Here is a 25,819-nt window from a genome sequence, read left to right as displayed (position 1 = left end):
TAGAAAGGCTATATTCCACAATATATGAGAAGAAAACCACTACCTGCTTACCTCTATTTTAACATGGAAACACATTTATCAACTAACAGGTTAAATGTTTTAAAACTTAATCTGATTTTAAAAATACATTTAACTTTTTAAAAGCAACCTATCGAAAAAATAATCTATTGGACATGCTCTGCCGTCAGTTAGTAATCAATATACTGAATACCTTAACTAAAATGGCAGAAATATTTAAATCATTCACAGCCAAAGATAATTCACTTTTCACTTTCTTCCTTGCTTTTTTTCTTTTTACTTCAAATGAATGCCCTAAGATATTTTCAATTAAAAAAAAAAAAGGTGAAGCCGAGGAGGAGTAATTTTCCCCCCTTTTATGGCCACACCACAGGGCACGCATGATCCTCCTTCCATTACCAGGGACTGAACTCTGCCCTTTGCAGTGGAAGCTCAGTATCCTAACCACTGGACCCCCAGGGAAGTCCTGAGAGGGAGTAATTTTTAAACACAAAGCGAACTGTAAGTCTTAGCTTTGTTTAGTTAAGAAATTAACGAAGTATTTAAAGCATAAACTTAGAAATAACCTAAAAAATAATGCTCAAAATTCTCCATGCTAGGCTTCTCAGTGAACTGAGGACTTCCAGATGTTCAAGCTGGATTTAGAAAAGGCAGAGGAACCAGAGATCAAATTGCCAACAGCCACTGGATCACAGAAAATGCAAGAGAATTCCAGAAATACATCTACTTTTGCTTCATTGACTACATTACAGCCTTTGACTGTGTGCATCACAACAAACTGGAAAATTCTTCAAGACATGGGAATACAAGACCACCTCACCTGCCTCTTGAGAAATATGTATGCAGGTCAAGAAGCACTGGACATGGAACAATGGACTGGCTCCAAATTGGGAAAAGAGTACATCAAGGCTGTATATTGTCACTCTGATTATACAACTACTATGCAGAGTACATCATGCAAAATGTTGGGCTGGATGAACCACAGGCTGAAATCAAGATTGCCGGGAGAAATATCAATAACCTCAGATATGCAGATGACACCACTCCTATGCAGAAAGTGAAGAGGAACTAAAGAGCCTCTTGATGAAAGAGGAGAGTGAAAAAGCTGGCTTAAAACTCGACATACAAACAACGAAGATCATGGCATCTGGTCCCATCACTTCACAGCAGATAGATGGGGAAACAATGGAAACAGTGACAGACTTTATTTTCTTGGACTTAAAAATCACAGCAGATGGTGACTGCAGCCATGAAATTAAAAGACACTTGCTCCTTGGAAGAAAAGCTATGACAAACCTAAACAGCATATTAAAAAGCAGAGACATTACTTTGCCAATAAAGGTCCGTCTAGTCAAAGTTATGGTTTTTCCAGTGGTCATGTATGGATGTGAGAGCTGGACTATAAAGAAAGCTGAGTGCCAAAGAATTGATGCTTTTGAACTGTGGTGTTGGAGAAGACTCTTGAGAGTCCCTTGGAATGCAAGGAGATCCAACTAGTCCATCCTAAAGGAGATCAGTCCTGGGTGTTCATTGGAAGGCCTGATGTTAAAGCTGAAACTCCAATACTTTGGTCACCTGATGCCAAGAGCTGACTCATTTGAAAAGACCCTAATGCTGGGAAATCTGAGGGCAGGAGAAGGGGACAACAGAGGATGAGATGGTTGGATGGCATCACTGACTCAATGGACATGAGTTTGGGTAAACTCCAGGAGTTGGTGATGGACAGGGAGCTCTGGCATGCTGCAGTTCATGGGCTCGCAAAGAGTCGGACACAAATGAGTAACTGAACTGAATATTGAACTGAATGTATGGATATGAGAGCTGGACCATAAAGAAAGTTGAATGCCAAAGAATTGATGCTTTTGAGCTGTGCTGTTGGAGAAGACTCTTGAGAGTCCCTTGGACTGCATGGAGATCAAACCAGTCAATCCTAAAGTGAATCAGTCCTGAATATTCATTAGAAGGACTAATGCTGAAGGTCCAATACTTTGGCCACCCAATGCAAAGAACTGATTCAGTGCAAAAGACCATGATGCTGGGAAAGACTGAAGGCAGGAGAAGGGGATGACAGAGGAAGAGATGATTGGATGGCATCGCCAACTCAATGGACACTGAGTTTGTGCAAGCTCTGGGAGTTGGTGATGGACAGAGAAGCCTGGTGTGCTGCAGTCAATGGGTTCGCAGAGTTGGACGCGATGAGCAACTGAACTGAACTGAACATTTTATCAGCAAAGATGGATTTTTTAAAGGATGGTGCATATATGGAAAGAAGAGGGGGAAAAAAGATGTCAAATGCATAGAACAAGCCATAAAAATAATATTGATTTCAACTTATTAACCTGGAAAGATGTTCATCACATTACTGGGAATAATAAAAGATTACAGAACAGCATGCAAAAATCCCTTATTTCTAATATATATTAAAAGTCTACACAGAGGTATGTAGCAAAATACATATAAAACTGTTAGTGCTAGCTTCTATACATATACTTTTATATTGCTTAAATTTCTCTTAAATGTGCATCATTTTAAAAAACATACTACTTCTTACAAAAAATCAGAAAAGATTTTTCCTTAATTGTGTTAATAAACAATATGCATAAATAAACTGTAAATGAAATTGGAAACTTTTGAAGCTTTGTCAAAGTCTATATTTTAAAACAAATATGTAAATAATTTACTTAATTTAATTTACTTAATTTAATTAAATATTTACATATTTTTAAACAAGTAGTAAGTTATTCATGGTACCATACAAGAATTTGTGAATGGAGAAGGAAATGGCAATCCACTCCAGCATTCTTGCCTGGAAAATCCCATGGACGGAGGAGTCTGATAGGCTACAGTCCATGGGGTCGCAAAGAGTCGGACACGACTGAGCGACTTCAAAAAAAAAAAAAAAAGAATTTTTGAAGACATACATATAGGAGGAAGGAGCACACAGCACTAATTTTTGCCTAAATTAACAATGCATTAGGGGGGAAGTTACAGTGAGCTTCTTCTCTTACGCTTCTTAATATAAATACCTATTTAAGCATTGTCTCAAGTACTTAAAAAAAAAAAACAAAAATCCCTGTAGTTGGTTAAAGGTACATTGGTTATTCACCTAAAGCATTCTTCATTCCAATGTATTACTTACCAAAAAGATGACCATAATGAGAACTCATTACTGCAAATGGTAAATTATACTTCTAAAGAATTTTATCTTAACTAGTATTGGTAATCTAAGTGACTACGAAAAGTCTGTCCTCTTTTCATTAAGGTTACTGTAAAATTTTAATTTCACATACAATTTTAAAATAATTTGAAAAAGATAAAAATTTCTTAAGGATAATTACTTAAACATCCATAAAGGTTTCACGTAAGCTGAATAAGACAAGTAATAAGAAACTTTCACCGCAATGTTATTTTATAATAGAAAATAAAGACAACCTAAGTGGGCAACATCAGGAAAGTGAATAAGTTATATCCACATAATGAAACACTAAGCCTTTTTAAATGTTCACAATATATTGTAACATATAATATGACCTCATTTCCATTTCTTATGTACTGTGTATTCATAGATAAAGACTGAAAAGGTATACACCAAAATGATATTCCCTGGGTTGTCTCTTTTTTTTAACATTTTAATTTACTATCACCTACAGAGAACAGGTATTAACTTCGTAAGCAATGTTTTTATAATGTCTTTGAATTTTTTATGCATTATATCCAATCCAAATTGAGAAAAGGAATATTTAACAAATGTTTTCAATAATAACTAATAATTTTTTAAAACCTCACCAAATTGCATTTTTTTGAGACCCTTTCTAACACTAGTTGGTTTTATCATGCTCTCCAATTAAAGACCCATCGCTGTGTCCTGGACCCCACACTGTGCACCCGCACCTGACAGCGGAGCGGCCTCTCCTGGGGAGACCCTCAGGAAGCTGTCCTAACAGTGCTTTCTGGACCACTGTGACTTTCTTAATTTGCTGAAACAAAATACGGAAACACTGGGAAGACATAATAATGCATATACACTTTTTAATAAAGCAATTTTCAACTGCATATTAACAAATGCCTATAGCTACCAACCCCTTCCTCAAACGGTCACTGAAAATTCAGTAAAAGATAGTGAATTATTATTAGGCTGGCTAAAAAAATAAAAAGAAATTCCCTGTACATACAATAAATGGTTAACTACTGCTCAGGGATTCTTCATATTAACAGATCACCCTACCTTTAAACAAATTCAGAGTGAACGTCCATCCTGAATGGATTTCTAGAACCAGTGCCAGCCTCAACAGACCAAGAGCTAAAATGAAACCAACAGAGACCAGGGACTTCCCTAATGTAGTCCCATGGAGTTTGAAGATGAAAGACAGACTATGCCCAGAAAAACACCATGCCACAGACAGGGGCAGAAGAGTCTGAGGATATGCTTTCAAGGAAATACAGAGCATATTTATCCACTCAACAAATGAATAATCAACATCTACCATATGCCACGCACTTTATCTAAGATCCCTGTCCTTGTGGAACTCATATTTTATCAGGGAAAGGTATATCACCTTTAAACACAATAAATAAATAAATTACATGGTATGTTAAAAGATCAGTGCTATGAGGGGCAAGGTTCCAGTATTAAAAAGGGTGGTGAGAATAGGCCTCACTAGGAGGGTGAGATTTGAGACATACAGAGATAACAAAGTTAGTCAAACAGATAGAGTGAAAAAGCATTCCTCAAAGACGGCACACCCAGAGGCAAGTACTAAGCCCCATGTGAAGAAGAACAGTACTGAACCAAGAGTGAGGAAGAGAGAGAGAGGAACGAAAGGTGAAAACCGAGATCTATCAGGAGCAAAGGGCAGAGGGCCTCATACACCAAGGAAGGACTTTCTTACTAAACGAAATGAGAAAACCTCTGCAGAATAAGGAGATATCGCCAAATGCCAAATGGCTTAGCATTTTAAAATATCTGTCCAACTGTTATGTTATTAACAGACAGAACCCCAGTGGCTCAGTGATAAAGAATTTACCTTCAATGCAGGAGACAAAGGAGACTGGGGTTCAATCCCTGGATCAGGATGACCCGTGGAGTAAAAAATGGCAAACTGCTCCAGTATTCTTGCCTGGAAAATTCCATGGACAGAGAAGCCTGGCAGGCTACAGTCCATGGGGTCTCAAAGAGTCAGACACGACTAAGTGACTAAATATATGGAAGTGAGAGAAAAAGGAGCTCAGGTTTTTGTCCAGCACAACTGAAAGAATCAAATTACCAACAAAGGAGACATGGAAGGCTTCTTAAAGGAAATTTAGAAGGGAAGGTCACAAGTTCAATTTTAGACATGTTGACTTTAAGGTTTTATTAGAAATCCAAATGGGAAGATTTGAGAAGACAGGTGACTATAAAGTCTAGAAAAAGAAGAAAGGTTTATCTCACATAACACTTGACAAAGACCCAACATATGTATAGTGTATACCTGAAAGAAGAAAACCAAGGCAGCAGAACAACAAAAACAAAAGGAAAAAAAAAACCCCTGCAAGTCAAGAAATCTGTCCTGATGTTGAGACAAAAAGGAGAGTGGAGGGGGCCTAAAACTACATATTGAAAGGATTTACTTACTTGAAAAAAAAAATGAGTTTGAACAACCAACACCAATACATAACAGCACCATGAAAAAGAGCCTTTGGACATTCGGGCAAAGACAAAAAAAACTAAGTCACTTAGAAAACCAGACTCACCTCAGACTGTAACAGCGATGCTCTCCGCCCAAAGACAATGGAACGACACACACTCTAGAAAGAATTTTACAATCAGCCAAACCAGCAAGAGGTGCCACCAGCAAGTGTTTAAACATGGCAGAACTCAGACAACACTGCTGCCATAGTTAATCCTGGGGATTCATGTGAGAATGAATGCCAGACAACCCTAATTACTGGAAAGTTCATATCAGCATAAAAATAATGAAATTAGTGGAAATTAAATATATATTTACTTATAAAAGACTGATGTCACAAGGAACATGTTACAATAACTGTATGCTTTGACAATGCTTTCTCTATAATGCCAACCTCCATTAGATCATAGAAAGAGCAAGAGAATTCCAGAAAAACATCTACTTCTGCTTCACTGATCATGCTAAAGCCTTTGACTGTGTAGATCACAACAAACTGTGGAAAATTCTGAAAGAGATGGGAATACCAGACCACCTTAACCGCCTCCTGAGAAATATGTATGCAGGTTAAGAAGCAACAGTTAGAACCGGATATGGAACAACGGACTGGTTCCAATCCTGAAAGGAGTACGTCAAGGTTATATATTGTTCTCTGCATAGTGAACATCATGAGAAACGCTGGGCTGGATGAAGCACAAGCTGGAATCAAGACTGCTGGGAGAACTATCAATAACCTCAGATATGAAGATGACATCACTCTTATGACAGAAAGCAAAGAGGAACTAAAGAGCCTCTTGATGAAGGTAAAAGAGGAGAGTGAAAGAGCTGGCTTAAAGCTCAACATTCAGAAAACTAAGATCATGGCATGTGGTCCCATCACTTCATGGCAAATAGATGGGGAAACAGTGGAAACAGTGACACTTTATCTTTGGGGGCTCCAAAATCACTGCAGATGGTGACTGCAGCCATGAAATTAAAAGACGCTTACTCCTTGGAAGAAAAGTTATGACCAATCTAGATAGCATATTCAAAAGCAGAGACATTATTTTGTCAACAAAGGTCCATCTAGTCAAGGCTATGGTTTTTCCAGTGGTCATGTATGGATGTGAGAGTTGGACTATAAAGAAAGCTGAGCACCGAAGAATTGATGCTTTTGAACTGTTGTTGGAGAAGACTCTTGAGAGTCCCTTGGACTGCAAGGAGATCCAACCAGTCCATCCTAAAGGAGATCAGTCCTGGGTGGGTGTTCATTGGAAGGACTGATGTTGAAGCTCCAATACTTTGGCCACCTGATGCGAAGAGCCGACTCATTTGAAAAGACTCTGATGCTGGGCAAGATTGAGGGCAGGAGGAGAAGGGAACAACAGAGAATGAGATGGTTGGATGACATCACCGACTCAATGGACATGAATCTGGGTAAACTCCGGGAGTTGGTGATGGACAGGGAAGCCTGGCGTGCTGCGGTTTCATGGGGTCACAAATACACACAACTGAGCGACTGAACTGAACTGAAAGAAAAAGAGCCAAACCTCCTGCCTTTCCTACATGAACTGTAACAGTATGACAGTATTAGCATTTGCATATAAATTTGCAGATGAAGGGTCTGATCAATAACATCAAGTATTACAAAGAGAGAAGTAAACAACATGTGTGTCTTAATAAACCACCCCACATAAATAATCATCTCACTACAATAGCCAGTCTTCAAATTTTTCCCTGGTGATATCCATCTCCTAAAATTCATACCCTTAAGTAGTCCCTTTCCACATGGTGTCAGGGCTGGTGTGTAGGACCAAGAGAATAGAGCAGAACTGACAGTGTGTCAATTCTGGGCTCATAAAGGGCACTGCAGCTTTTTTCCTCCCTATCTCCCTCTCTCCCTGATCACTTGCTCTGGCAGAGTGCCTTGAAAGTGAAAGAAAGTGAAGTTGCTCAGTCATGCCCAACTCTTTGCGACCCCATGGACAGTAGCCTGCACCAAGCTCCTCCGTCCACAGGATTTTCCAGACAAGAGTATTGGAGTGAGTTGCCATTTCCTTCTCCAGGGAATCTTCCCGACCCAGGGATCAAACCCAGGTCTCCTGCATTGTAGACAGATGCTTTACCATCTGGGCCACCAGGGAAGTTCTTGAGGAAGTCCACAGTGCCTTGAGGATAAGCAAAAAACTAAGACCTCCAACAACAGCCATGGGAGTAAGCCATCCTGAAAGCAGATCTTCCAGCCCCAATCAAACCTTCAGATGACTGCAGCCCTGGGTGACGGCTTCACTGTGACCCATGAGAGACTTGACGCTAGAACCACCCAGCTAAGCCACTCCCAGACTGCTCACCTTCAGAAACTATGGAAGATAATAAATGTTCTAAATTGCTAAGACTGGCATTCTTTTGTTACATAGCAATAGATAACTAACAAACTTGCCCAAAGTAACTGAACCTTAATCTGATCAAATCTTGACAGCCATCTACCAATTTATATTTAAAAAAAAAAAAAAATACAGAGAAACAGTTTAAATACCGTAAGGATATACTCAGGGCTTCCCTGGTGGCTGAGACAGTAAAGAACCTGCCTGTAATGCAGGAGAAGGCAGCTCGATCCCTGGGTCAGGAAGACCCCCTGGAGGAGAAAAAAGCAACCCACTCCAGAATTCTTGCCTGGAAAATTCCAACAGAGGAGCCTAGCAGGCTACAGTCCATGAGATCTCAGAGAGTTGATACAACTGAGCGACTAATACAACAACAACAATAAGGATATACTCAGCAAAATCTAGGCAACAAGAAATTCTATAGAAAAAAAAAAAAAATTCCAAAGAAGAGAGGCGAAGCAACCAATACTTAAAAAGTACATAAGATACATACCAACCAAACTGCAATGTGTGAATCTTGCTTGGATCTGAGTCAGATTTTTTTTAAAAAGGAGAAGCAACAGGAAGAACTATAAAATTGAATAGTGACTGTGTATTTGGTGCTGCTAAAGGAATTACTTTAGTTTTTCTACGTAGACTTGTTATGTGGGGTTAGGGGAGATGGGATTTGAAGGAGTTCTTATCTTTTAAAGATTCTTAAGGAAATCGTATGATGCCTGGTATTTGCTTCAAAACAATGTGGAGGAAGAAAAGTATCAGTAACTGGAGACATAAATGAAACAAGATGGGCCATAAACTGATTATTGGTAAACCTGAGTGATAAGCACATTGGAAATACTATACCATTCTACTCTTTTTATGTTTGAAATTTTCCAAAATACAAAGCATAAAAAAAAAGTCGTTTTTTTTGTTTATCTATCTATTTTTAGCTGTGCCGGGTCTTCACTGCCACATGGGCTTTCTCTCTAGTTGCGGCCCACGGGCTTCTCACCGTGCCGGCTTCCTTGGTGCAGAGCACGGCTCTAGGTGTGCGGACTTCAGCAGTTGCAGCACATGGGCTCAGGGGCTGCAGCTTGAGGGCTCCAGAGCACAGGCTTAGGAGTTGTGGCGCATGGGCTTAGCTGCTCACATGGGATCTTCCCAGACCAGGGATCTAATCCGCATCTCCTGCACTGGCAGGTGGGTTTTACCACTGAGCCACTAAGGAAGCCCCGAGAAAAGCAGTTTCACTAAAAGTGGATCAAGAAAATGATAACCTAAACTGGTTACTAGAATCAGAACAGAATCCTCTAAGCACGAGACTCCCAATTATAGCTGTGCCTCTTACTAAAAATCTCTCCTCCAAGCAAGGATATAGAGTTCTGTGTCTCAAGGCTGAAAAGAGCACACATGTATCCTTTTAAATATGAGAGGCAGTTATTAAATCATAAACTGAAATTACTACCTAAATACATATTAGGTTTATTTGGGATGAAAAAGTTTTGGAAATGCATAGTGATAATGGTTGTACAACACGGTCGAGGTACTTACTACTACTCAATCGTACACACAAAAGCAGTACATTTTTTGTTATGTATACTTTACCACAGTAAAATCAGGTATATTACATACAAAATGTATTAAAAAGCATAATTTCATCTTGTATAAAAATATACAAATTGACTATGAAGAATTTAATGAAAAATACTGGAAAAGAGGGCATTTTAGTATAAAATGAAGCAATATTTACCTGCAAAAAGGACAATTACTATTTAAAAAGGCAGTGAAGTATTTGCAACAAGTATTTTTCAAAGGCAAATGCTTTTTATAATATACAAAATTTATTTTATTATATGAAAATAAGAAAAACTCCAAATAACCTCAAGAAAAGTAGACAATAGTTTATAGAATAAGAAAATACAAATGTCCTTTATACATTTAGGAGGTGAAGCAGAATGCTTAATCTCACTCCTAATATTCAAGATGCAGATATAAACTTTAATAAAATGTATATTAGAAAACTCACCATAGCACTCTGTTGTTATATGCAACATATCCATTAATGATAAATTGATTAATTATAAAAATGATAATCTACTTTAACAGAAGAACTAGATCTGCATGCAGTGATATGAAACCATTTTCAAAATGTAATGTTAAACATAACCAGGTACAAAACAATGTTTTTTTTTTGTACTAGGTACAAAACAATGCTACTCCATGTGCTTACAGCAAATATGTAAATTCTAAAGATACATAGATATGTCGTAAACATATACAAAAGGAAATGGTAACAGTGACTGCCTCTGAGAAAGGAATTAGGAAACAAAAGAAAGTGAAAGGAACCTTCATATGCTTTGGAAAAGTTTGAATTTTGTTAGCCATCTATATATATTACCAATTATTTAAAAAGTAAGAAAAAAATGTTCTTAAAAAAATAGGGAAAGAATCTTACATGTGACCTAACGAGGAAGGTTAAATAAAATGGCCAAGACTACCAACAAGATCCAAAACACAGTTCTCTTGCTTTCCAAGCCTTTATTGTTTTGCTTTTGACTAGTCTGTAAAACAAGTAATAACACACTCTACAATCTAATGTCGAGTTCCACGTCTGATTCAGGAATGTAACCAGAAACACTGCCAATCATATCCTCCGGAAACAGAGTGGACTCTTCTTTATGTGCTGTGAGTCTTTAACTAAGAGCTCCTATTTCAAAATACAAGAAATATGAATAACATAAAGGACGTCAACGCTCGCTTCCAATATTCAGAAGTTCATCACGAACTCTAGGAGCCACAGAAAGTACCTCAGTGATAGTTCAGAAAGTGCAACGGATTGTAAAAATGTGGTAAGAGGGGCATGGCACGCAAGGCATTCGGGAGTTCCTTCTTTTTCACCCAAAGGCCCTTCTTAGTGAGTATTTTGCCTATCTACTTGACACCACATGATGTCTTGTACTTTTCTATGGCAGGCAGTTCCTCTGCTCTCATATAGACAGAAAAAACTTAATGTACCAAAGTTCCTCATGTTCCACAGTCCAGAATTCCACTTGTAACAAACATTAATACAATGTTAAAGTAAATAAATAATCTCACTAACTGAAACTATCTCCCAAGAATTCATTTAAATCCTTCCCTGGATTACTCCAGCCTCAAGCCATCTCCCCTTCCTCTGAACTAAAAAAAGCAATTATTTGTACAATTTATTTAGCAATTAATCCTGCACTGCCTTGTTAAACCTCTTTCATTATTCTCTGAAATGTTATTTAAATCTTCTCTGCTTATCTAACTTTCATGTTTTTATTTCTCATCTCCCCAAATAGACTGTATATAAATTCCTTGAGAGAAAGAGATAAGGCCTTATATTGTTTTGTATCCATATAAAAATACAAACAGGGCTTCCCTGATAGCTCAGTTGGTAAAGAATCCTCCTGCAATGCAGAAGACCTGGGTTCAATCCCTGGGTCAGGATGATCCCCTGGAGAAGGGAAAGGTGACCCACTCCAGTATTCTGGCCTGGAGAACTCCATGGACTGTACAGTCTATGGGGTCGCAAAGAGTCAGACACAACTGAACGTCTTTCACTTTCAAAAATACAAACAGAGTAGCTGGCACTTATTAAATACAAAGTTTTTATTTATTTAAAAAAAAAAAAATCAGTCACATTAAGAAAGTATTTAAAGCCAGGCCAAGTAAGAACCTTCCAGCCAGAGCTGACAGGCCAATGTACTGTTTTGCTGCCCTGACTCCTGAAGCAATGTGGGGTGGTAAAAAAGGCCATGGCTTCAATCTGGATCCTCTAGCTTGAGAACCTATGAACATATCGCATAAATTTCAGCTTCTTCATCTCTAAAATAAGAATAATAATGCCTACCTAACTCTATGATCATTAAATGAGGGTTTATGTAAAATCCAATGTTGAGTATTACAGCTGGTATGCCTTATTTTAAAGATTCTTAGATTTTTTTCACTTTTTTAAAGTCAGGTATAGTTGACTTACAATAGAAATTCTTAAGGTTTTTTTTTTCCTGTTTTCACACCTTTGAAATCAGAATGTGCTACTGACCACACCCCACAATCGGCAGTTTTACCTTTTCTGAGTACTGGTAGGTAGAATAACGCATTGTATACCATGGCATCTTAAACTCGGTTAAATCCGGTAACAACTGGCATCTGCTCTTCCTCCGTCATACTCATTCAAACACCAACGTGTGGATCGGAAACTCATTCAGCATTAAGATGTACATGCCCCCTAATCCATTCAGAGCACCTAGCACTTTGGCGTATAGTATATGCTCAATAAATAGGAACTGTTGCTACTGCTACTCTGAATTCATTCAATATGTGAATACCAACTACGTGCCTGCCACCATTCTCAGCACTAATGATCTAGCAGTGAACAAAATAACTAACTACCAGCCCTCAGAGAGTTCATATTCTATTTTCCGTGACACAAGAAGGAAAGCCAAAAGCACAAATGAGTTAACAGATTATCTCCAAAATTGAAAAAGCTAAGCAAACCAAGACAGACACTAAAACACAATACTTCTAGGCAACACTACACTGCTTACATTTTCTTTAGAGAAAAATCTTAGCAGAAACACAAAATGAAGTCCTGGAAACAAAGCAGGGCATCCAAACTTTTTTTTCCCCCCCTTATTTAAGTAAGAGCTTCTCTGGTGGCTCAGCTGGTAAAGAATCCACCTGCAATGTGGAGACCTGGGTTCAAGTCCTGGGTTGGGAAGATCCCCTGGAGAAGGGAATGGCTACCCACTCCAGTATTGTGGCCTGGAGAATTCCATGGACTGTGTAGTCCATGGGGTTGCAAAGAGTTGGACACAACTGAGACCCTTTCACACACATTATTTAAGTAAAGGTTTGGGAAAAAGGAGAAAAGCCAGAACAGATGTTAGAAGTAAAAAAGAAAATAAAAAGGGGGGGGGGGGGGGGTTGCAGATGTCCGTATACCAAAGTACAGCTAAAGCAGGCATTTACTTTAAGGTTTTCCTCATATCCTGCTCTCAAGCTTGTGGAGTATACAATTAAACAACATTTACTGAATGCCCACAAAGTACTCAGAAAGTTATTAGTCTCAGAGCACACTGCATAAATTCAGCACAATCCAGTAAAAGGATGCTCACTACCTAGTTAGGAAGACTAATTCTAATGAAACAATTTGTTATATATAGCATCTTGTGGTGTATTCCAAGCGCCAAGCTGGGCAGAGCAGACTAGAGGCTTGGTGAAAGAAGTAATCATGAGTTCAAATGAACAAGAAAAACACATAATAAAGAAGCCAGAACTGAACCTTGGATGGGCAGTTTGACAAGAAAGAAAAATAAAACCAAAGGTCTCTAGTAGCTTAAGCCAAAAACTTTTGAGTCACCCCTGATTCTTCCCCTCCTTCTCTCTCACCAGGCCCCACCCGACCCTGCCATGGCCCCACCCTGAATCCATTGCAAAATTCTGTTGGCTTTCTCTTTGAATATATGCAGAATTTGATCACTTCCTATCACCTCCTCTGCCACCACTGAAGTCCAAGCTACTTTTCCTGGGACCTGAACTACTGGAACACCCCTTCAGAGGTCTCCCTACCTCTTGCTCTCTTATAGGTTACTTTTCACAAAGCAGCTGGAGCAATCTCTGTAAAGCCTAACTCAGTTTATTTGCTCTCCACTAAAACCCCACAGTGCAGGAGGCACGGGTGGGTGGGTGGGTGTGTGTGTATGTGTGGGCGTGCATGCACGCACAAGCACAAAGAAAAACAAGTGGGAAGAGACACACAAAACCTTCAATAATGGATGATGAGGTATACTGGTAATCTATATTTGTTCTTTGATAAAGTAAAGCTTTCTCCTTTGTATTTTTCTGTATTTTCCACATAAGTATAAAATTACTTTTATAATTTAAAAAACAAAATGCTTTAAAAAAAAAAAAAAAGCAGTGGAAGGGGGTGAACAATGCTCACAAGATCTTTTTGGAATACCAAAACACAGAACACCTGGAGCGGTTTCCCACTTTGCTCAAAGCGTCACCACTGCCTACAAGGTCCCACTGTCACCTCTCGATCTTCTCTGACTCTACTCCTTTGCTCACAGTGCTCTGGCACACTGGCCACCTCCCTCAAGTACACTAAGAACACTCTCCCGCCAAAGGGCCTTCCCACTAGCTGCTCCCTCCACACCAGTGCTCCCCACTCTACCAATACTCACAAGGCTTACTTTCTGGACTCTACTCAAACATCACTTTCTCAGAGAAGGTCACCATGACTATCCATCCATCTAAAATGCAAGCCCCACAACACAACATACACACCAGCTTCCAGTCCCCTTATGCGTCCTTTTTCCCCCACAGACATTCTGATCACTAGTATATCCTGAACATCTATGGAAAAGCCCAACACATGGCTAGCACTCAATAAATCTCTGTAAAATAAATTGAAACATGAAGGCAGAAATAAGAGTTCAAGGATTTGGGAAAGTGTGAGGACATGTGTGTTTCATGGTTCAGAAACTAAAAGAAAATCAATCTGACAGAAGCAGAGAAGCTTGGAGCAAAGAAGCCTTCCAAAGATAAAGAAAAGATTTGGTTAACAGTGAGCAATTAGAAAAAGCGACAGACCTGAAGGATGGAAAGAAGTTGACAAAGGAAAAAAGGGTATGGGCCAGAAGAAGATTTAGGCTGAGAGGAAAGGGAGACGGAGACGGAATGCGGGCTGAGAAGAGGAAGTGCATGAAGAGGACAGGAGAAGGGTTAGAGGCACAGGAGAGGTCAGGAGGAAGGGAGAGACAGCATAAGGTAGAGCAGCAGGCCACAGGTTGGGGTGGAGGCCCCTGCTATGTCACAAAGTTGTTCCTGTTTAAACCTAAGAGCCAACAGTTCTGAAAAAGATACATGTCATATGTCTTTATTTCCAAAATGTGACTTACAAGTCTTAAAACATACAAAGATATGTATGTACATCTGTTGCATCACTTTGAATGCTCAAATTCCCCACTGGAGAAGTGGGGAATTTAAATTCACAAAATCTGAATTTTTCAATTTCATTCCTTAATACCACTGTGAGGCATTTGCCATGAAAGAGGTGAAAAAAGGCAGAAGTGGGCAATCACAGCGCATTTGCAATTTACTCTTCGTCATTCAGCTTCACCAGTTTATAGAACTGGGCAACCTGGACTTCCCTCATTAGGAAAAGAGTATAACTGTTAGCCTTTAAATTTGAAATAGCAAAATAAAAACATAATTATTAGTTTTAATGTAAGGCCTCCTTGGTTCTTTGAAAAGATTAAAAGGAACCTGAAATACAGACTAAAGTCTTTCTTGAATCACACCAAATACTGAGCTTGAGAAAATTTTTTAAACTTTTGTTTTAATTTTCTGAGCATTCTTCAACAGAGTATAAAATCCTCTAAAATAAAATTTTACAAATATTGTGACTAAAAGAATTTTATAAATCTGTATTCTCAGAAGTGTAATATACCTACTGAACATTTAAAAATCAAAATTCGCCTAGAACGGAAATTTTGAAATCAAGATTTCTAAATAACTTTGCAAGTTCAGTGTTATAGCCACACTATTCAGGCAGAGATGAAACATACAGTATACTGCATGAATGTATGCACTGCTCTCTAAAAGCTGGCCGGATGCCATTTTATCATTGATAGAGTAGCTTCAAATTCCACTCACAGTGCAACTGCAGTGGCACTGAATCCAGCAGTATAAGCATGCCTGCATGTTATTATGGGAAATAGTGGAAAATTTCACAGGCTGACATCCAGAATGTCTGCGGTTCTGTTTCATATTTCTTTCTTCCTGCAAAGCAGTTATTAGACCAGTAGTTGGATTTTTTTTTTAAGCTGGAAATTTCCACTGGCTTTTTAAAATAAGCCTTCTTAAATGTAAACTGCAAAACATTCCAAAGTTATAGCATGACAGAAAGAATAAATCAAAATCAGAAAAGATTTAAAATACTTATCTTCAAATCAGGGTAAGGGAACTGGTAAGTAAATTAAAGTGTCACTCTATCCTGGTAAGAAAAAAAAGTGCCCAGGAAGATACTGAGGTGATTTAAGGTTACAATAATGTAATATAAATACTAAATGTGAAAAATAGCACATTGTGAAGCTGCTGATATTTGATCATAAGCTTAGAGAGGAGGCATTCAAAAGCTAACACAACCAGTAGAACAGTTAGGCACAGAAACCTTGAAAAGACAGACAGTATAGCTTGGTGAAAAAGCAATATATTCCAAACTAAGGTGAGCCATGAAGATTGGGTTTTTCGGTAAGGATTAAAGACAGAACAATGACAAGCCTCACAGGTGAGATTCAGAGTTCTTGGCACCTTCTCATTAGGATTATCCCAGACCAAAATATTTGATGCTTTCATCTTAATTTGTAAAAATAAATGAGAATATAAACAAGGATTTATTGTTTCATTTTTATTAAAGAGGTAAAAAGATCTAGTTCCAAACTACCTAAAAATGAAAAATGACTTATAATACTTCAATACAGTGGCAAATAATTTTCTATGTTTAAGAACTGATATGGCCCAGGTTAACAATTTGCTTCTTTGCATTTATATGAACTAAGAAATGGGATCTATAATACATGGCTGTGTAACTGTTACTCAAGCTTTGAAACGCTTGCTATCCCCCAAAACATACATATGACCAAAAACTTGAGCATTAATACAAAGACATTGCTAACAACTAATAAAGATCTGTACCACCAAAGACTGGAACACTGGTACAAAGTATTAGGAAAACATCTGATAAAAAGATGTATATCCAGAATATACATTAAAAGCATCAAAAAACAGACCTCCTAAAATTCAACACAAGAATGGGGGAGAGGGGGGGAAGCTATATTGATATAAAACAGATCAGCACAACTAACATCTTTACTCCTGGATATTCATCTGTAGAAAACCATAATTCAGAAAGATACATGCACCCCGATGTTTACTGCAGCACTATTTACAATAGCCAGGATATGGAAGGAACATAAATATTCATTAATGGATGAATGGATAAAGATATGGCACATATATTCCATGGAATATTTGTTGTTGGTTCAGTCACTAAATCATGTCCAACTTTTTCCAACCCCATGGACTGGAGCACACCAGGCTCCACTGTCTCCCACTATCTCTCAAAGTTTGCTCCAATTCACATTCATTGAGTCATTGATGTTATCTAACAATTTTATCCTGTGCCACACCCCATCTCCTTTTGCCTTAAATATTTCCCAGCAGCTCTTCATATTCTAAATGGAATATTTCTCAGCCATGGGGGAAAAAAAAAAAACAAAAACGAAATAATCCCATTTGCAGCAACACAGATGGACCTAGAGATAGTCATACTTTGTGAAGTAGTCAGACAAACATTGTATGCTACTACACACGGAATCTAAAAAAATGCTACAAGTAAACTTATTCTGTAACAGAGTCACAGATGCAGAAAACAAACTTATGGTTACCAAGGGGAAAAGAATAGGGGAGGGATAAATTAGCAGACTGAGACTCACACACACTTCTGTATGTACAATAGAAAACTAATAAGAACCTACTGTATAGAACAGAGAACTCTACTCAATACTCTGTAATGACCTATATGGGAAAAGAATCTAAAAAAGAGTGGATATATGTAAAACTGATTCACTGTGCTGTACAGCAGACTCTAACACAACACTGTAAATCAACAATACTCCAATAGAAATTTTTTAAAACATCTTACTTAATGGTGAAAGAGCGACTACTTACCCACTAAGGCTGAGAACAAGACAAAGTTATCTCCCCAAATTAATCAAATTGGTCAAATGGTTCAATGCAATCAAAATCAAAATCCCTACATTCTACTGGAAGCACTAGCCATTACAGTAAAGCCAAAAGAAAAAGAAGATGACACATACTGCTTGGAAAAGAAGAAACAAAACTTATCTTTATTCAGAAACAACACGATCACTGATATACAAAATCTTCCTAATCAAACTATCTAAAAGCTACTAAAACGAGTGTGGCAAGATACTAGGTGAATATACAAAACTCAATGATACTTATATACACCAATTATTGAAAGTTGAAATTTTAAAAATACTATTTACAATCACATTTTTAAAATATAAAATTTAGGGACCTCCCTTGCAGTCCAGTGGAGAAGGCTCCATGCTTCCACTGCAGGGGACACAGATTCAATCCCTGGCAGCGGAACTAGGATCCCACGTGCCGTGAGGTGTAGCAAAAACAAAAAAACTTAGGCAACATATACATGTTTCAGTGATAAAAGCTTTTATAAGATTGTACACAGATAGCTACAAAACACTGGTAAGAGAAATTAAAAAAGACCTAAATAAGTGGAGAGATATATAACATGTTCATAGAACAGAAGACAGTATTCTAAGAAATCAATTCTTCCCAAATGATCAACTGACTCAATGCAATCACAATGAAAATCACAACAGACATTTTGCAGAAATCAACAAGAGTTTAACAATATATAGAAATGCAAAGGACCCAGAATAGCCAAAATAATTTGGGGGAAAAAAAAGCTGGAGGACTTCCCCTATGTGATTCCAAAGCTTGAGTACAGACAGACTGAAATATGCATCAATGGAACAGAAGAGATTTCAAAAATTGACCTACACATATTTATTTGACTATCTGAATTTCAACAAAGGTGCCAAGTCAATTCAATGGGGAATGTAAAATCTTTTCAACAAATGGTGCTGGAAAAGTTCAATACAATATACCAAAATATGACCCTCATCCTTATCTCACACCATATAAGACAATTAACTCAAACAGGTTACAGACCTAAATTTAAGAGCTAAAGTTATAAAATTTCTAGGGGGGAAATGAGAAAAATCTTTGGCAAATATTTTTCAAACACAACACAAAAATCAATACACTGAATGCCAGTAACAGTAAAAACTTCTGCTCTTCCAAAGCAGACCACAGACTAAAAGTAAATATTTTTAAAATACATATCTAAAAAAGGCTTTGGGTCTAGAATCAATTCAGTTCAGTTACTCAGTCGTGTCCGACTCTTTGCGACCTCATGAATCGCAGCACGCCAGGCCTCCCTGTCCATCACCAAAACGATAGGATACTGAAAGAGGAACTCCCCAGGTCAATAGGGGCCCAATATGCTACTGGAGATCAGTGGAGAAATAACTCCAGAAAGAATGAAGGGATGGAGCCAAAGCAAAAACAATACCCAGCTGTGGATGTGACTGGTGATAGAAGCAAGGTCCGATGCTGTAAAGAGCAATATTGCATAGGAACCTGGGATGTCAGGTCCATGAATCAAGGCAAATTGGAAGTGGTCAAACAGGAGATGGCAAGAGTGAACGTCAACATTCTAGGAATCAGCGAACTGAAATGGACTGGAATGGGTGAATTTAACTCAGATGACCATTATATCTACTACTGTGGGCAGGAATCCCTCAGAAGAAATGGAGTAGCCATCATGGTCAACAAGAGAGTCCGAAATGCAGTACTTGGATGCATTCTCAAAAATGACAGAATGATCTCTGTACGTTTCCAAGGCAAACCATTCAATATCACGGTAATCCAAGTCTATGCCCCAACCAGTAACGCTGAAGAAGCTGAAGTTGAACGGTTCTATGAAGACCTACAAGACCTTTTAGAACACCCAAAAAAAAAAAAAAGATGTCCTTTTCATTACAGGGGTCTAGAATAAAAGAAGTCTTATATCTCAGTAAGATAAACCCAACTTAAAAATGGGCAAAAGATATGAACAGACACTTCACCAAAACAGATACACCAATGGTCAGTATGCAGGTGCAAATATTTTCAACATCACTAATCATTAAAAAACTCAAAGCCACCAATGAGCTACCACTACATACCCACTAGAATAGCTAACATTAAAAAGACTGGCCATACGAAGTGCTGGTGGGGATGTGAAACAACTTGAACTATCACAAACTGCTGGGAAAAATATATAATGGTACAATCATGTTGAGAGACAGGTGGCAGTTTCTTAAGATTTTTAAATGTTACACACTGCTAGGCTTGGCATCCCAGACTTTCACATACCTTCTCCCCATCCCCGGGTTCAGTGAAATAAACAGTATTTGGAAAATTGGCGGGAGGGGCGGGGGGGGACACACACATTCCATTCCTGGACATTTACTCAAAAGAAAAAAGTATTTGTGCACACACAAGGCCTTGCAACACACATGTCATAAAAGCTCTATTTCTGATAACCAAAAACTGGACACAACCCAAATGTCCATCAATAGGTGAATGGATAAATAGTGATATACCTATATAACACAACAGTACTAGACAATAAAAAGAAATGAAACTATTAATATATGCAACATGAATAAATCTCAACATCACTATAAGTGAAAGAAGCCACTAAAGAAAAAGTACATATTGTATATATAACTCATTTATAAAAAGCTCTCAAAAATAAAGCTAATCTTCAGTGACACAAGGCAGATGAGTAATTGCCTGAAAATGGGGGAGGGAGGGATTACAAAGGAATTCAGGAGGGATCAGATTTTGGACTTCAGAGGTAACAGATACTTCCACTAAATGTAATTATAGTGGGTTCATGGGTAGACACATTTATTAATACATCAAAACCCAAATCTCACAATTTAAATATATGCAATTGTCAATTACACCTCAAAGTTGGAATAAAAATGCAAGAAAAAAGGAAAATTATGGCAAACTATAGTGATAGAAAGCAGAACAGTGGCTGATTGAACACAAAACCCTAAAGAAGCCTGAATGCAAATGAGCAAGAACTTTCTGGGGTGATGGAAATCCTCTGTATTCTGATTGTAGTGACAGTAAAACTGTTTACACCCATCAAAACTCAAACTGCACACTTAAAATGATTGAATTTTATTATAAGAAAATTACACCTCAATAAAGCATCTAGTCAAGGCTATGGTTTTTCCAGTAGTCATGTATGGATGTGAGAGTTGGACTATAAAGAAAGTTGAGCACCAAAGAAATGATGCTTTTGAACTGTGGTGTTGGAGAAGACTCTTTAAAGTCCCTTGGACTGCAAGGAGGTCCAACCAGTCCATCCTAAAGGAGATCAGTCCTGGGTGTCCATTGGAAGGACTAATGTTTGAAGCTGAAACTCCGATACTTTGGCCACCTGATGCAAAGAGCTGACTCATTGGAAAAGACCCTGATGCTGGGAAAGATTGAGGGCAGGAGGAGAAGGGGACAACAGAGGATGACATGGTTGGATGACATCACCGACTCAATGGGTTTGGGTAAACTCCGGGAGTTGGTGATGGACAGGGAGGACTGGCGTGCTGCAGTCCTTGGGCTCGCAAAGAGTCAGACACAACTGAGCGACTGAACTGAACTGAAAGCAGATTTCTAAAATTTAAAAGAGCACATCCAAATGTTATCTAGGCACCTTTTAAACATCTTCAAATATACTAAAAGGAACAAATATATATAGTTACAACATATTATAGTCTATCACCTCATTAATCTACTCTAACTCAAATGGTAAAGAATCTGCCTGCAATGTAGGGGACCCAGGTTAAATCCCTGGGTTGGGAAGATCCCCTGGAGAAGGAAATGGCAACCCACTCCAGTATTCTTTTTTTTTTTCCCCCCCAATTATTTATGTATTATTTATGTACTTATTTTGGTTGTGCTGGGTCTTTGTTGCACAGGCTCTCTCTAATGCAGCGATCAGGGGCTGGCTACTCTCGAGTTGTGGTGTGAGGGCTTCTCACTGTGGTGGCTTCCCTGTGTTGCAGAGCACAGGCTCTAGGGTTCTCAAGCGTCAGGAATTATGGCGAGAGGGCCCTAGAGCACTTGGGTTTCAGTAGGTGTGGTGCACCAGCCCAGCTGCTCCTCAGCACATGGATCCTCCCAGACCAGGAATTGAACCCATGTCCTCCTACATCGGCAGGCAGATTCTCAACCACTGAACCACCAGGGAAGTACCACTGGAGTATTCTTACCTGGAAAATTCCATGGACAGAGGAGCCTAGAGGACCCCAGTCCATGGGGTCACAGAGAGTCGGACATGACTGACTGACTAACATACACACATATACACATACACACACACACACACACACCAGTTTGATATCCTAACTTAATTTTTAATTTTTATATTTTTATGTTAAAAGGGGAAAAAAAGCACTAGAGTAAATACATGAAACATTTTAAATTTCTCAAATTAAAAAATTTGATACCACAACATACTACTCAGAGATGAGGGAAACAGGCACTTCACTGGTAAATGGATACCCCTAAAGGGAGTAAGTTGCAGTATCTATAAAAAGTTAAATTCATAGTCTTTAAAGTAACATTCTCCAACCACAAATTTTTATATACTTTATAACAAAACATGGGAACAAAGAAGTATGTATGAATACACTTACAGTTGGAAGTTGGATAAATTATGATATATATCCATACAGCAGAGTACTGTGTAACCTTTAGAAAGAAATCAGTAGCTATAAAAACAGATATGAAACCTCTTCAAGATCATTTAAAAAGTATACACAGTCCAGAATAGGGCTTAAGCGCCAGTTACATAGGTGTGTTCATTCTATGAAAATTTATCAGACTGTACTGTGCACTTTTCTGAGTGATGTTACACTTCAATATAAAGTTTACCCCCAAATACAGGAGAAATTCATCAAGCTTAAACCTTTTCAAGTACATGCATTTATATGCCTAGAGTAACAATGGCCACCTTTGGGCAGGGGACAGTGAAATGGCTGGCAAACGGCTGAGGAAGGCGCCTCACTTTCCACTGTACACCCGTTTGGTACCTTGCAAATCTGCCCCATGTGCACCTGTTACATAGTTTTAAAAATATTTCTGAACTGAGACCATCAGCAACTATATCCATGTATGAGTTGGAATTTTTTTAATACAGAAATGAACTCGAGGCAGAGATAAGATTTAGGCCCATAATAGTTCTTCATAACCCAATTTCAAATTTTATACTCATCACAAGTTTCATTTTCACTGCCTTTATAACCAGTAAACAGTTTAAATTTCAACCTAGAAAATAAATTTTAAAAGACTCATCTTTTCTATTTTGAATAAGGCTTTGTGTAAGACTTCATTTGAAGAAGGAAAAAGGGCTCTAAACCGAAAAACCCAAACTATTAAATGAGATCATGTACATTAAGCACACAACAATGTGCAGGCACACAGGTTCCTGATAAATGGCAGTTTTTATCTTTTATAGCTAATTTGTATCAGAACGCAGGGAACAAAAAAAAAAAAAAAAAGAACGCAGGGAACAGAATTCTACTGGGGTAAAAGGGTGGAAGTAGAGCAAAAAAGGCACCCCACTCCAGTATTCTTGCCTGGAGAATCCCATGGACAGAAGAGCCTGACAGCCTCCAATCCATGGGGTTGCAAGAGTCAGACACCACTTAGCAACTAGAGAGAGAGAGCAAAAAAAGACAACAGCAACTAAAGTGTAAGATATACAGATATGGGGAATTCCCTGGTGGTCAGGACTCCATCCTCTCACTGCGGAGGGCCTGGGTTCAATCCCCGGGGCGGGGGTGGTGTAGAAAAATAGAAACTAGAGAGACAGCTGTAAGCAAAAGTATAGAATATCCTCTAACAGCAGCAGCCTAAGGGAGACAGGGGGTAGCTATAATGACCAAAGACCTAGGGTACCAGGACCCTTACTTGTACTTTTTCACATACACTTTTTTAAATGAATTTTTTAAACATTATAATTTTATGTTAAGTAAGCACCACAGAATAAAAGAGGTGGGCAGGGGAGATTATAAGCAGTAATGAGTTCCCTTCAGATCGACTCCATCTCCTGCATGAGGTTTCCCTACCAATTCCAGCTGAAAATGGCCACTTATTTATGTTGCTGCAGCTATGTTTTTTCAATTACACTCATTTCTCATCTACATTATAAACTCCTAGATCACAAAGGGATATTAAAGCCCACAACATTTAGCACAATTCTTTGAAGAACAGGGGTACTGGATGAAAACATCTAAGCAACTTACACAACCGTCCGCCCAGGCCACGAGCAAGTGGCAAACAGGAATGTGGCATTTTAAAGCCCAGACAAGACTCATCGGGGCCAACTCTACGAGGGAGACCTAAGTCCCAAGCAAAGCCCAAGGACACTAATTTTATCTCAATTTCCAGGTAGAAAACCGGATTTGGAGTTGAACTCTGGAAACCTCCACATTCAAACACCAAATGTTTGGGGGGACTTAAAATGAATATAATTGAAAAGAGGATTTTAAACGCTTACAAAAAGGTACAGTCCCTATCTCAAAGCATAGACAATCTGACTGAATTTGTCCTCTCAATCAATGAATACGGATTCCTATACATGGAAGGAGTTAATTAAGATTCATGTCAGGAACGAACAATCATATTTTCAGTTGTGGTAGCCTGGGAAATTTACTGAAATGAGACAGGCTCTAGGCCGGGCCTTATGACCAGACTAGACAGCATGGGAGAAAGACAGAGAAAAAAAAAAAAAAAAATAGCATGACTAAAACAAGCAGCAACAAAAGTGGAAAAGACAGTTTTTTTAAAAAAGGCTATGATAAGAACTGAGTATTAGGTTATGGAATTTGGGTTGTACTCTGCAGATTTTTTAGAAAAAAATGTGTTCAAAATGTTTAAAAAGTGTAAAATGGCAGAAAAATCGGATTAGGGAAAGGGTAGAGACTAGTTTTAGTAACCTAGGGCCTGGACTAGTTGAATGAAAATATATTTAAGAATAATACATCAAGAGGATTCTGCAAAACCAAAAGCATTTATTCAACACCGTAACTGAATTTTAAAATAATCAACTTTGCTGGCAGTCTGGTGGTTAAAACTCAGGGGGCAATGCAGAGGGCCAGGGTTGGTCAGGGAACTAAGATTTCACATGCCACAGGACACGGCCAAATAAATAAATAATCAAGTCTTGAAATGTTTTACCTCTTCATGCTTGCTAACCATTTCCCACCAACAGGAACTGTGCTCTCTCCATAATAAAAATCATAGTCATTTTTCAAAGCCCTGCCTCCTGATCACCTTTCCTCCTCCGAACTTCTCCAAGATCTTTACAGGCAAAATAGATTAGCTTGTTGTGAAGTGATGTGAATACCTGATTGATTGTGTGCACTTGGAGGTCAAAACCTTTTTAACTCTCACGGTGCCTTAAATAGTACAAGCTTAATAAACAGTGTTTAAGTATGTGTGTTTATGGGGGAGCGCGCAGCAGCCAAGCAGTGGCCAATTAAAGATGATTGAAGCTTAAGGCCTCAGAAGTAAGAAAATGGTGCTATGAAAGTCAGTTTTAAAAGTCACATGTGGGAGCCATTTTGTATATGGTTTAAAAAGAGAGATGGAAGGTTACTGGGCAAGTTCATGATTTTAGGTTCGCCTAATTTGGGGCTCATACACCTAAGGCTTCCACCATTCTAGATGTGGTTATGCACTCTGAAAGCAGCCTCCTGAATTAATGTTACTGATTCCCAATGAAATTATTTTTAAAACTTAATATAGTAATAGTCCTGTCTCTTACGAAAAGATACCACTGACCCTCCCAAGAGATGCACCATGCGTGTGGAGTTATTTTGCTCCCTGGTGAAGTTAAGATTTTCCTAGATGCGGCCATGTACTTGCTCTGACAGCAAAGGAACCAACTCTCTTGGATGAAAGTATTGTCATAAAACCACCACCACCAGGCAGGTTAAAAAAAAAAGAAGAGAGAGATGAGTCTGGATGGAGCAGAGAGTGTGTAGACTAAATTTAGACACAATCTGCTTCAGAGAAAACTGGGTGATC

At 38.5% G+C, this 25,819-nt stretch overlaps 1 protein-coding gene across 11 annotated transcripts in view; it reads right to left on the bottom strand.

Moving 5' to 3' along the window:
• The window catches only part of NCOA3 (nuclear receptor coactivator 3), a 119,098-nt gene that overhangs the window by 87,012 nt on the left and 6,267 nt on the right, over positions 1–25,819 (bottom strand). The window contains exon 2 of one of the 11 annotated variants that reach the window (XM_059893070.1): positions 22,423–22,477. The exons of the other annotated variants lie outside the window; for them this stretch is intronic. The gene's annotated coding sequence lies outside the window, so the exon portion shown is untranslated. The remainder of the gene's footprint in view (positions 1–22,422; positions 22,478–25,819) is intronic. 11 annotated transcript variants of the gene reach the window in all.

The sequence above is a fragment of the Bos taurus genome, chromosome 13 (assembly GCF_002263795.3).
Source record: "Bos taurus isolate L1 Dominette 01449 registration number 42190680 breed Hereford chromosome 13, ARS-UCD2.0, whole genome shotgun sequence".
NCBI lineage: Eukaryota > Metazoa > Chordata > Mammalia > Artiodactyla > Bovidae > Bos > Bos taurus.
Note: the sequence above shows the minus strand (reverse complement) of the source record. Positions and strands in the feature narration are given on the sequence as shown.